At 47.8% G+C, this 14,441-nt stretch overlaps 1 protein-coding gene across 1 annotated transcript in view; it reads right to left on the bottom strand.

The window, feature by feature from the left end:
- Positions 1 to 14,441, bottom strand: part of TMEM67 (transmembrane protein 67) — a 959,807-nt gene that overhangs the window by 26,343 nt on the left and 919,023 nt on the right. The window lies entirely within an intron of this gene.

The following is a 14,441-nucleotide window of genomic DNA, read 5'->3' on the forward strand; positions in this document are numbered from 1 at the left end:
TCAGGCGATATGAGGTGTTCTTTTTCCCTATATGCATGACCTTGCATTTTTCCACGTTAAAGCGCATTTGCCATTTGTTTGCCCAGTCTTCCAGCTTGTCCAGGTCCCTTTGCAGGTCCTCACACTCCTCCCTGGATCTAACTCTGCCGCACAGTTTGGTATCGTCTGCAAATTTTATAACCTCGCACTTTGCCTTCTTTTCTAGGTCATTGATAAATATGTTGAAGAGTAACGGCCCCAGCACCGAGCCCTGTGGCACACCGCTCGTGACTCCCCGCCAGTCAGAATATTGTCCCTTTACTCCGACCCTCTGCAGTCTACCCGACAACCAGTGCTTGATCCATCTGTGCACATCCCCTCCCACCCCGTGGTTCCAGGTACGAGGGGGCATTCGGAGAAACTGAAGGGAGATAGGTTCAAAACAAATGCAAGGAAGTTTTTTTTCACCCAAAGGGTCGTGGACACCTGGAAAGCGCTACCGGAGGAAGTGATCAGGCAGAGTACTGTACAGGGATTCATGAAAGCAGCCTTTCATGTGGCACCTTGTCGAAAGCCATTTGAAAATCGAGGTAAATGATGTCTATGGGTTCCCCATTGTCCACCCGACTGCTTATTCCCTCAAAGAAGTACAAAAGGTTCGTTAAGCATGACCTTCCCTTACAGAATCCGTGCTGGCTTGTTCTCAGTAGGCCATTTCTCTCGATGTGCTCGCAAATTCAAGATTCTGGGAAGGAAGCTGAAGATGAGGACCCAGAAGATAGCGTTCTCAGAGATCCTACCAGTACCGAGGGCAGATGTGAAAAGGCAGGAGGAACTACAATCAATAAATGCTTGGATGAGGAGATGGTGTGAGGAAAAAGGGTTCCACTTCATGAGGAACTGGACAACGTTCTGGGGCAAGAGCAAGCTCTACAGGAAAGATGGACTGCATCTAAGCCCGGTGGGAACAAGACTTCTAGCAAACAACGTCAGGAGAGGAATAGAACAGGCTTTAAACTAAGAAGAAGGGGAAAGCCGACAGTCGACCAAGCATTGATGATTCGGAAGAAGGTATCCTGTGAAGATACCGAGGGGAAAAAAGGCTGGGAAGAAACAATGGACAAATTGCAGGAGTCGACTAACCCAGAAGAGGAGGTTAGAAGGAATGTAACAAAAGAGAAGAAACTAAAGACCGAAGCACTGGGAAAGGAAATGAAGACAAGAAAATACCAGGATCTAAATTGCATGTATACTAATGCAAGGAGCCTAAGAAACAAAATGGGGGAATTAGAAGCCATGGCCAATGCAGAGGACATAGACATCATTGGAGTCTCTGAAACGTGGTGGAATGAAGAAAACAAATGGGATATAGCACTGCTGGAGTACAAGCTCTATCGCCAGGATAGGTCAGGACAGAAAGGAGGTGGAATAGCACTATACATAAAAGAAAGCATACAATCGACAAAAATGGACACTGCAGAGACGACCAACAAGCTGGAATCGCTATGGGTTAAAATATCGGGAAGGAAAGGGCCTGAAATAAAGATGGGCCTATACTATCGTCCACCCGGACAAACCGGAGATATCGATTAAGAAATGGAAGCCGAGATGAAGCGAGAATGCAAAAGTGGTAACACGGTTATCATGGGAGACTTCAACTACCCCGGGATAGACTGGAGTCTTGGAAGCTCAAAATGTGCTAGGGAGACAGAATTCCTGGAGGCTATACAAGATTGTTTCATGGAGCAGCTTGTTAGAGAACCAACGAGAGGAAATGCCACTCTGGATCTAATCCTAAATGGGTTAAGGGGACCTGCAAAGAAAGTAGGACCGTTGGGAAACAGTGATCATAACATGATCATGATCAAGTTCAAGGTTGAGGTAGGAATACCGAAAGGAAAGATAACCATAGCAACAGCTTTCAATTTCAGGAAAAGAAACTATGAAGCAATGAGGGAAATGGTAAGGAAGAAACTTAGGAACACTTCCAAAAAATGGCAAATGGTAGAACATGCCTGGTCTTTTCTCAAGAACACGGTGAGCGAGTTGCAAAATCTGTATATCCCCAGATTCAGAAAGGGGTGCAAAAGAGTTGAACAAAAGACCCGGCGTGGATAACTAAAATAGTAAAGGAAGCGACAGGCAATAAGAAAAACTCATTCAGGAAATGGAAAAAGGACAAAACTGAGGGAAGGAAGTATCAAAAAGAATGTCACTGAGTGGTTCGAAAAGCCAAAAGAGAGTATGAAGAGAGGCTAGCCAGGGAAGCACTAAATTTCAAACCATTCTTTAGATATGTTAAAGGGAAGCAACTGGCTAGGGAGGAAGTGGGACCGCTGAACGACGGAGACAGGAAGGGAGTGGTGAAGGAGGCGAAAGAAGTGGCAGAAAGACTTAACATGTTCTTTTCTTCTGTATTTACAAACGAAGTCACATCCAACATACCGGAACCTGAGCAATTCTTCAATGGAAATCAAGCAGAAAAATTAACATCCATGGAAGTGAGCCTTGAAGAAGTACGCATGCATATAGAAAACATAAAAACTGACAAATCCCCGGGTCCGGATGGAATCCATCCAAGGGTTCTGAAGGAATTAAAGGAGGAGATAGCGGAACTACTGCAGCAAATTTGCAATCTATCTCTGAAAACAGGCATGATCCCAGAGGACTGGAAGATAGCTAACGTTACGCCCATCTTTAAAAAGGGATCAAGAGGTGACCCGGGAAACTATGGATCGGTGAGTCTGACCTCGGTTCTGGGGAAAATGGCGGAAGCACTGACAAAAGACAACATTGAACATTTTGAAAGAAACGAACTTCTGATAACCAGCCAACATGGTTTCTGCAAGGGGAGATCGTGCCTAACGAACTTATTGCACATCTTCGAAGGAATTAAACGGATGGACAAAGGAGACCCCATAGACATCATATATCTAGATTTCCAAAAAGCCTTTGACAAGGTGCCCCATGAACACCTACTCCAGAAACTGAAGAACCATGGGGTGGAAGGAGACGTACATAGATGGATCAGAAACTGGTTGGCAGGTAGGAAACAGAGGGTAGGAGTGAAGGGCCACTACTCAGACTAGAAGAGGGTCACGAGTGGGGTCTCGCAGGGCTTGGTGCTCGGGCGCTGCTATTTAATATATTCATAAATGATCTAGAAACAGGGATGAAGTGTGAGATAATAAAATTTGCGGATGACACCAAACTATTTAGTGGAGCTTGGACTAAAGAGGACTGCGAAGAATTGCAAAGGGACTTGAACAAACTAGGGGAATGGGCGACGAAATGGCAGATGAAGTTCAACGTTGTATTACATGTGGGAAACAGAAACCCGAGGTACAACTTGATGGGCTGTAGCCCTTTTCTGCCGTCATCTTTCTATGTTTCTATGTTATATGATGGGAGGAATGTTATTAAATGAGAGTACCCAAGAAAGGGACTTGGGGGTAATGGTGGACATGACAATGAAGCCGACAGCACAGTGCGCAACGACCGCTAAGAAGGCAAACAGAATGCTAGGCATAATCAAGAAGGGTATTACAACCAGAACGAAAGAAGTTATCCTGCCATTGTATCGGGCGATGGTGCGTCCGCATCTGGAGTACTGCATCTAATATTGGTCGCCGTACCTTAAGAAGTTCATGGCGTTACTCGAGAGGGTTCAGAGAGCGATGCATCTGATAAAGGGGATGGAAAACCTTTCATACGCTGAGAGATTGGAGAAACTGGGTCTCTTTCCCTGGAGAAGAGGAGACTTAGAGGGGATATGATAGAGACTTACAAGATCATGAAGGGCATAGAGAGAGTAGAGAGGGACAGATTCTTCACACTTTCGAATAATAAAAGAACAAGAGGGCATTCAGAAAAGTTGAAAGGGGACAGATTCAAAACGAATGCTAGGAAGTTCTTCTTTACCCAACGTGTGGTGGACACCTGGAACGCGCTTCCAGAGAGCATAATAGGGCAGAGTACGGTACTGGGGTTCAAGAAAGGATTGGACAATTTCCTGCTGGAAAAGGGGATAGAGGATTACTGCACAGGTCCTGGACCTGTTGGGCCGCCGCGTGAGCGGACTGCTGGGCACGATGGACCTCAGGTCTGACCCAGCAGAGGCATTGCTTATGTTCTTATGTATGCCCCATGGTGGAATCCTGAAGCACTCGCAAGTCATTTGATGTATGTCAAGTTGTTTGCAGAATACCATGTGGAGGAATAAAACTTTACAGACTCTACACCAGGGGTGCCCACACTTTATGGGCTTGCGAGCTACTTTTATAATGACTAAGTCAAAATGATCTACCAACAATAAAATTTAAAAAAAACACAAAGCACAATGAAAGGCAGCGAAAATGTTAATTATTCATATTCCGGGTTTTTTCAAAGAGGTCATGGCAGATGACTCTATGCAATGTCACCTCGGTAACAAAATACAAAAATAGACAAATACACCCCCTCCCTTTTTACTAAACCACAATAGTAGGTTTTAGCACAGGGAGTTACGCTGAATGCCTCGCGCTGCTCTCAATGCTCATAGGCTCCCTGCGCTAAAAAACGATATTGCGGTTTAGTAAAAGGGAGCCATAGTGCAAAATATAGACAGCAGATATAAATTCTCAAAACAGACACATTTTGATCACTAAATTGAAAATAAAATCATTTTTCCTACCTTTGCTGTTTGGTGATTTCATGAGTCTCTGGTTGCACTTTCTTCTTCTGACTGTGCATCCAATCTTTCTTCCTTTTTTTCAGCCTCCTGTATGTTTCCTCTCCTCCAGACCTCATTCTCTCCCCCAACTTTTTCTTTCTGTCTCCCTGTTCCCCCTTCTTTCTGTCTCCCTGTCTGCCCCCTTTCTTTCTTTCTCCGTGCCCTCCCCCAAGCCACTCGGTTTGCTGCCACCGCCATCGGGGAATAGCCCCCAAGCCACCGCCGTCCCAAGCTTTCCCTGCAGAAGCGTCGCGCTGACCAGCATTCCGCTCCCTGACGTCAATTCTGACGTAGGAGAGGAAGTTCCGGGCCAACAAGGCATTTCTCCTCATTCCATCCAGCCTGAGCCCCATCTCTCCTTGATCCAGCATTTCCCTTCTGTGTTTGTCAGAATTACCATTCCACCTATTTTCCAGCATTACCCTTCTTTGTGTCCATCTCACCTATATCCCTATCTCACCACTTTTTCAGAATCTTCATTTGTCTCTGTCCTTGTCTTTACCCCATGTTCACCATTTGCCCTTTCAATGTCTTTATCTTCCCCCCCCCCACTTTTTCAGCATTACTTCTATGTCTCTATTTCACTTCCTCTTCATGTCCCCTCTGTATCTCTATCCTTATTCAGTAGGTTCTGCTTACCCTTTCTCTTCTTTGTGTCACTATCTCCATTTTCAGCTTTCCCCCCTTTTCCTTTGTTACTGCACCCGGTAGCCAGAATCTTTCCACCCTCCCTCCACTCCGGCCCAGCCCAGTATGAAATATTTCCTTTTGTTTCCCTCCCCTCTCTCTTTCTCTCTCTCTTCTCCTCCCTCACTCACGAGTCCTGCATCTGGCCCTCTCCCTTCTACCTGCACCTGGCAACACCCCCCTGCTCCGCGGCTCTCTTCAGCAACTCGTCAGCAGCGGTGATCAAGACAAGCTGCCGACATCGAGGCCTTCCCTCTACGAGTCCCGCCTTTGTGAAAAAAGGAAGTTGAAACAAGCGGGACTCGCAGAGGGTAGGCCCCGACGTCAGAAGCTTGTGTCGATCGCTGCTGCTGAGTTGCCGAAGAGAGCCGTGGAGCAGGGTGTGTGGCCGGAAGCAGGTAGAAGGGAGAGTGAGATAGGAAGGCTGTAGAAGCTCCGGAGCATGATACCGACCCCGGCCAGGATGATTTCTTTTTCAGGCTGCTGCTGCTGCCGCTGCCACCCCCCACCCGAAATGACAAAAACAGCCTAATACCCGCGTCGGCGTCTTTGACGTCGGGGGGAGGAAGGCTGATAGGCCCGGTAGATCGGGATGGCAACACGAGTCTATCACGGAGCCCGGGATGGGCTCTGCGATCGACTCACGTTGCCTTCCTGAGCTACCGGTCGATCGCGATCGACGTGTTGGGCACCCCTGCTCTACACCCATGTTAGATTCCTCCTTAGACCATGGATAAGTGGATCCAGCATGAAACATTGTAGGTAAGGGAAAGGATCAAGTGATATGATTCCTGTAGACGTTGAGAAAGAAGGTATCCATCACAAGAAGGCAATGTCCAAACAAGATACTTCACTTAACAGGAGATATAAAAATGGTGATTTGACATTCTGATCACCAACATGGAGTACTGGTACAAGAGATAGCTAAATGTGTCCCTAGTGTACCTTTCACCCGCTGGTGACATTGAGGCATAGAGTTTTGTTTTTTTATGTTTTTTTGTTTTTTTTTAAAAAACAAACAACTCTATCACTAGTGACTTTATTTCTATATAAAGTCAAAATTTCTGGGAGCCCCTGTAATGGTAAGGGGTGTTTCCAAGTTCTGATGAAGAGAGTATCCCTCTCGAATGACTTTTAGAATCCAGATGTGGTTATCAGTGTCCCACCATTATAAGACAGTTGGAACTGAGACTGAGTGATTGAGGAAGAGGCTGAAAAAAAGGAACAGCAGAGAAGAAGTCCTTTTAGGAGGTTGATCACAATCTAAATCCTCCAAGTATTCAGCACTGTGGACAGAATCAGCTTATAGGTCAAGTGGTAGCTCTTTCCCCAACATCCTAATAAATATAGGGCTAGATTCACCAAACCCCCCTTACCTTTCCAATTCATGTCCGATCCATGAATGGGCGACTGATTAACAATGAGTCTTCATGCAAATTGACACAATCGGAGGCACACCCCACACTGACTACATGAATCGCTGAAGAGCGATCCCAATGCAATTCCAGACCACGCAAGCGAGGCCAAAACAAAGGGGGGGGGGATTAACAGCCTAAACGAAAAGAAAAGCAAGAAGCTTTTAACAGGCATCCCTCGTCTCTAGCACATACATAAAAAAGCTGCCAAAGCACATGTGGGGAGAATAGCTCAGAGCTGGTTTCTCGGTAAAGGGTGAGCAGCGCACTGCGCCAACCTTGCTCTTAGGTGTTCAGGAATAATTACAATTGCACATATATTACCAGTCCAATATTGTTTATTAATATTAACAGCAAATTCTCATATCAAAAGACATATGTACAATGGAGACCCATCAGGCATGAAAATTACACCTCTCCTGAAGCAATACATGGTCTCAGGGAAACCCCTGCCACCAGGTTCACTTATATACTTTTGCAGTGCCTAACATGACATCACATCTGTCAACCAATCAACCAAGAGGGAGGCCGTCCTTAGGTTTTTTGAACAAAGAAAATTCCTTTTAACATAGCTACCAGGCTTAAGAAAAGTTTCACAATTTATATATTTTTTCACAGAACTTTTTAAATATATATATATATATATACCGTGTTTCCCCCATTATAGGACCTCCTCCTTTAGTAAGACACCCCCCTTTTTTTCCCCACCTGGGAAATATAAGGCCCCCCCCGAAAATAAGGCACTATTTGGCAAGCACCCCCACAGCCTTCCGACCACCCCCATCATGTAGAAGCTCCTACCGGTATCCTGCTGCTTCCTCTTGGCGGTCCCGACACGATCGGGGCAAGAGGGAGCTCAAGCCCTCTTGCCCCAGCCAACCGCGGCACCCCTGACACGATCGGGGCAAGAGGGAGCCCAAGCCCTCTTGCCCCCCCCGACTCCCCGACACTATCGGGGCAAAAGGGAGCCCAAGCCCTCTTGCCCCGCCGACTCCCCAACTCCCCGACAATATCGGGCCAGGAGGGAGCCCAAGTCCTCCTGGCCCTGGCGACCCCTCCCCCCCGCTAGTTGTTCGGGCCAGGAGAGAGCCCAAACCCTCCTGGCCACGGCGACCCCTACCCCCATCCCGCACTACATTACGGGCAGGAGGGATCCCAGGCCCTCCTGCCCTCGACGCAAACCCCCCTCCCTCCAACGACTGCCCCCCCAAGAACCTCCGACCGCCCCCCCAGCCGACCCGCGACCCCTCTGGCCGACCCCCACGACACCCCCACCCCCCTTCCCCGTACATTTCTGTAGTTGGCCGGACAGACGGGAACCAAACGCGCCTGTCCGGCAGGCAGCCAACAACGGAATGAGGCCGGATTGGCCCATCCGTCCCAAAGCTCCGCCTACTGGTGGGGCCTAAGGCGCCTGGGCCAATCAGAATAGGCCCGGGAGTCTTAGGTCCCACCTGGGGGCGGGGCCTGAGGCACATGGGCCCAACCCGACCATGTGCCCAAGGCCCCGCCCCCAGGAGGGACCTAAGGCTCCCGGGCCTATTCTGATTGGCCCAGGCACCTTAGGCCCCACCAGTAGGCGAGCTTTGGGACGGATGGGCCAATCCGTCCTCATTCCGTCGTTGGCTGCCTGCCGGACAGGCGGGTTTGGCTCCCGTCTGTCCGGCCAACTACAGAAAGGTACGGGGAAGGGGGGGTGGGGGTGTCGTGGGGGTCGGCCAGGGGGGTCACGGGTAGGCTGGGGGGGCGGTCGGAGGTTCTTGGGGGGGGCGGTCGTTGGGGGGAGGGGGGTTTGCGTCGAGGGCAGGAGGGCCTGGGATCCCTCCTGCCCATAATGTAGTGCGGGGTGGGGGTAGGGGGTCGCCGTGGCCAGGAGGGTTTGGGCTCCCTCCTGGCCCGATATTGTCGGGGAGTTGGGGAGTCGGCGGGGCAAGAGGGCTTGAGCTCCCTCTTGCCCCGATCGTGTCGGGGAGTCGGGACCACCAAGAGGTAGCAGCAGGACACCGGTATAAGCTTGTACATGATGGGGGGGGGTCGGGAAGCTGTGGGGGTGTGAGCGGTCCTTCAGGGTGGGGGTGCGGGTGGGAGTGCGTGCGAGCGGTCCTTCGGGGTGGGGGTGCGAGCAGTCCTGCGGGGGGGGGGGGTGAGTCAGGGGGGGGGCATCAGGCTTTCAGGGTGGGGACAGGACGTGTGTGTGTGTGTGTCAGCTCTGCTGGTCCCCTACCCTGGAACAGGAAATTGATATGAGAGAATTTGGGGCCAGTGGAACAATGATGGCACACGTGGACTGCGGACCCACACCTGCTCCATGCACACACCCTGCCTATACCCAGAACAGACTACCCATCTGCTCCTTCCTTGGTATGCTAGAGCAATTACCTACCAAATTAACAGAGAATGGAAATATGGAGATGTGATGACCTGTACCATATACAGGTAATAAATGTCTTTTTTTCAGCAATAAATGTGTACTGTATTCTTCATGGAAAAATAAGACATCCCCCTGAAAATAAGACCTTGTGCATATTTTGGAGTTTTTAAAAATATAAGACAGTGTCATATATTCGGGGAAACAGGGTATTATATATACCATTTAAATATACCCAGAGCAAACTTAGAATCAACCCATCTTTCAGGAACTCAAAGACTGTACAGAAAACGACAGCCTCTGTGTGTGAGCCCCTCCCTAATATAACAGAGTAGAGAGAGCTGCCTAGCTTAAAGGTCAGAGAGGTCAAATTGCAGATGTTACTTTCTCAGGATTTCTCCAGGTTTAGAATATATAAAAATACAATTTATAAAACCAATTCTCATGTTTAAACATACATTCACACACATAATCAAACATATTCTCACACGCATTCGGGGCCCCAAAACATTCATAAACCATTCAATATTTAAATACAAATCATATTCACTTTCTTCTATACCCAGCATTGGATGTGAAATCAGACATGCTCCAAGCTAACTAGCTCAAGAACATCTGTTATCAATTAGGCCATGAGGATCTATTGGTGTGAATGCTTTTAGACAAAGAACAGCACACAGAACAAAAGAAAGATGGAAAAATAGAGTCAAATTAATACCTCTATAAGTGTGTTATGTATATCTACCTGATTTCCAGATACATATACTTTTTCCCTCCTGCCGGTATCGGGACTCCGTGAATAACATCACCCTCATGAGAATATGCTGCCTGCTTGGCCTGGGATAAAGATATTATCAAGGCGAGGACATCATTTCTTTTTCCAGTGCAATAGGTGAGTCATTCTAGACATGTCCCAAACACCTAGGGCAAGCTGACTGTGCCGACCTTCAAGATCGAGGACCCAACAAATCTTCACAGGGGAGATCATCCTGGCCTTGGCCCACTAGGCCATACTCCTGGTAGAATGCGCCTTAACAGAAACAGGAGACTGTTTACCGCATAGGCTGATGAAATGGCCTTACAGATCTATCTGGAAATAGTAGACTTGTAAGTGGGAGTACCCTGCTTACAAGAATGAGTCAGCACAAACAGATGGTTAGAGAGGTGAAACTCATTTGTGTCCTCTAGATAATGCAGAAGAACTCTACAGACATCCAACTTCCTAAAAATGTGGTCCTGCTTCTTAGACCAGTAAGCTGAAAAATAGGCACATGCACTTCCTGATTAATATGGAATGCCAACACTACCTTCAGCAGAAATGAAGGAACTGTGCGGAGAGAGATTCCAAACTCCAAGATCCTCAGGAAAGGCTCTCTAAATGATGGGACCTGGAGTTCCGAGACATGAAAAAATGGCAACCAGAAAAACTGCCTTTAGCCCAGTAGCGTAGCGAGGATGAGAGGCACCTGAGGCGGTGGTGCCCCTGCCCCACCCTCTTTGCCCCCCTGCTGCGCGCATGCACCCCTTCCCTTAACTTCCCCAGCATGAGCAGCATCACCAACTCGCTGCCCGGCGCAGCGTTGACTCTCACTCTTGACATCACTTCCTAGGTGCAGGGCCAGGAAGTGATGTCAGAGGGAGAGGCGACACTGGTGTAAGCAGCAAAATAGAGTTACTATTTGTGCTGGAGAAGAGATGAATGGTGGGGGAAGTAAAGGCACGCATGCAGTGGGGGGAGGAGTGGGAAGGAGCAGGGGTGGAAAGGTGAAGCGGTGCTGGCACTCTCACCAAGATGGCTCCCCCTTACTACAAAACCCCCCACCCCCCTTAAAATGTTAGGCCCAAGAGGAAAGCATTTTTCAGAGGTTCATATGGAGTCTTGGTAAGACCAGATGAAACCAAGTTAAGATCCCACTAAGGGAATGGAGGTTTGATAGGTGGTCTAATGCGAAGAGCATCTTTCAGAAATCGGGCCATGTCAAGGTGAGATGCAAACAAAGTACTATGGTCTTGGGCTCTGAAACAAGAGAGCCCAGCAACGTGGGCCCAATGGGAAGTCACGGTGAGGCCCTTAATAAGGTCTGCCTGGAGAAAGGCCAGCACCACTGAAACAGGAGCAGAATGCGGCTCCACTCTTTCTTGGTCATACCAATGCTGGAAAGTCTTCCATACCTTAGCATAGACAGACAAAGTAGTCGACTTCTTAGACTTCAGAAGAGTAGAAATGACTACATCAGAACTTTATGCTCACGCTTCACGTTCAATAGCTATGCTGCAAGAGTAAAGCAATTCAGATCCTCCATGCAGACTGGACCTTGAGAAAAGAAGGTCTGGAAGGGCCCTGTGGCACCGCCGGGCCCAAGGATACGCTTGGCTCCGGTCAGCGCTCAGAATAGCCTGCGTCCTACGTGCTTCCAGAAGAGGCTGGAAGTCCTGCTGGTCACACAATCCAATGAGAAAGCAACAAGATTCAAACAGTCACTTTCAAAAGAAAATAAAGTCCCACTTTATTGTGGAAATGAAGCTTGAACAAGGTTCAGTTCATTCTTTCCCAAAACATAAGAAAATGGAACAAAATAAAATTGAGTTGAAAACAAACAACCAACAACTCACACCTTTCTTGCAGGTGATACAGGTAAGTAGCAGAGTGTAGTTCCAATCGTTCTGCCTTTGGCAAAATAGGCAGCAACCAACCATCACACTTTCTTTATAAATGAAAACAGTGTTGTGTCCAAGCCTAGATAAAAGAGCGGCTTGGCCCCAACCAACTTAACAGTAGTTGGTGGGGGAGGGGAGTAGCCGAATCCACTATTTCAAAAACTTGCCACAAATGGCCCCACAATCCCGCCCTGAGGATCTTCTGTGGATTCTCCCCCAAACTACCTCCTCAGGCACACAATCAAAAATTGAAGCTTTTCTTGCTTTCAAAAGAAAAACATAAACTCAAACAGTCCAGCATATTGAAACCTAACCAAAAAGGTTTGCACTTTCAGGCACCTAGTAAGGAGCTCAGCACTGCTCCCTTACTTCTCACAGGTGCAAAGAGTTCCCCAGAAAGAAGCCTAAACGATTGCTAGCATGAGCATACAAACAGAAAACAACCAGCAATGAAACTTAACTCTCTTCCATGGGGCAAGCTTCTGTAATGTTGGCAGTTTCTAGGCAGTCCATGAGCTCTGGTTCTGCTAGCTGGTTAGCTTCAGGGTCAGGGGCTGGATCCACCATCTCAATGTCCTGGTAGAGTTGAGGTTCAGGAGAGCTGTCCTGCAAACCTCCTTCCTGGGCTGGCCCAGGGCAGACTGCCTGCTTCCTCCTCAGAGCAGCCTCTAGTGCATTGAGGCGACCACGCCCTGTTCTCTGAGGGGGAGGGGCAGCCTGCAGCTTCTGCCTAGTTTTCCCAGAACTTCTAATCAGGTCCTGCAGCTGGGAGTTAGCTGAGTGAGGAGGAGGATTCTGTGGCTGTTCCAGGCTGTTACCCTCATAGTCCTCCCCTCCCCAGGGATCTGTAATCTGGGTTTTAAAGGGGAATGCAGAGTTTTCCCTACTATTGCTGTCCAGCCTGTCACAATGGTTAGCCCTCTTTAAAGTCAGCCTAGGGTTAGGCAAAGCCTTTTCTGCCACAAGCCGAGCCTTAGGGCTAGGGTTGTGACAGCCCACAATCGAAGGCCGCAACCTATGCTAAGACGTATCAGATATTTGTACCATGGCCTGCGAGGTCAATCTGGAGCCACTATAATGACCCTTCCCTGATGAACCTCATTCTGTCAAAGGGTCAGGGAAGAAAAACATACAGCCATGGCTGTACTAGAGCATCTAGGCCCTCATTTCCGGGCAGACTGAAGAATCGGTTTGCTTTCGAGTTCTTCACCGTTGCCATAAGGCTGATCCCAGCTCTGCACAATGGCTTGAAACACTGCTGAAGACAGTGCCCACTCACCTGGATCCAAGCTCTATCTGCTGAAGAAGTCTGCTTGAACATTGTTGACTCCTGCCACATGCACTGCTGAAAGGAACTGGAGATGACACTCCGCCCAACAAAAGAGCAAGTGGGCTTCCTGAGTTAGAGAAGCACTCTTGGATCCTACCTGGCAACTGACATATGCTACTGCTGTCACATTGTTGAAGAAGACTCTGACCACTTGGCCCTCCAGAGTTATCTGCCATTTCACCAGAGCCAAGCAAATGGCCCGCAATTCCAACAGGTTGATTGACCATTTCTTATGGGAGGGCATTCAACACCCCTTAATGGGATGATGGTTGCAATGGGCTCCCCAGCCACAGGTACTGGCATCTGTTGTCACAACCACCTAAGAAGTAATCTGCAGTAGCATGCCCCTGGAGAAGGACTGCGGAAGGAGTCCAATGAAGAGCTGTCTGCAACGCTTCCATCTGCAGATCCTAGCATGACAGCAACACGTGCTGGAGAGGACACAAATGAGCCCTTGCCCAAGGAACCACATCTATTGTGGCTGTCATGGACCCCAGGACCTGAAGATAATCCCACACTGAGGGAGGTGCTTTGTCCAGGACTCAAGAATGTGATGCAGTGGTTAAAGCTACAGCCTCAGCACCTTTGAGGTAGTCCATCTTATTGCCTGAAGGTCCCAAACCTATAAATATTGTTATGTGAGTGCAAATAAGTATGTATGATGTAGGCACAACAACTTACACCAGCCATAGAGTTGCTTTAAATGGTTGTTCCTAGATTACTAACAAACACATGCAAATTATAGAATTCTATCAATGACATGCACAATAATGTACTCTGCCCTGAGTCCACCCATGTGTATGCCCACCTTCAGACTATGCACCATCACATTCAGGCACAGTTTTATAGAATAGCTAGAATAGTGCATAGTTAATAATCTGGTCATTTGTGTCCATTATTGGCATCTAAATGTTAGTGTCCTTATAAAATTAGACTTATGGTGCCATTTTGCACATACCTGCTGTAAGGGGAAGTGGAATTTGCAACTACAGTACATTCAAATTTTTAATTTTTCAAATTAGGTGTATATTTTAGTTCAATATATCGATAGAAGTTTTGGTGGGACCATTTTTAAATGAAGGTACTTGTATATTTGACTTTGAAAATCTGGAGGAAATCTACAGAACAAAAAGTACACTTCTCCCTCCATATTTGCTGCGATAACCGACCCGCAAATACAGAAAAACCGTGAATAACTTTTTCATATGTTATTTGCTGTTTTCTATTAAAAACCATCGTGAATATGGTGAAATCGTGAATATGGTGATATCGCGAATAACACGGTGAGAGACC

This window comes from Geotrypetes seraphini, chromosome 2 (genome assembly GCF_902459505.1).
Source record: "Geotrypetes seraphini chromosome 2, aGeoSer1.1, whole genome shotgun sequence".
Lineage (NCBI taxonomy): Eukaryota > Metazoa > Chordata > Amphibia > Gymnophiona > Dermophiidae > Geotrypetes > Geotrypetes seraphini.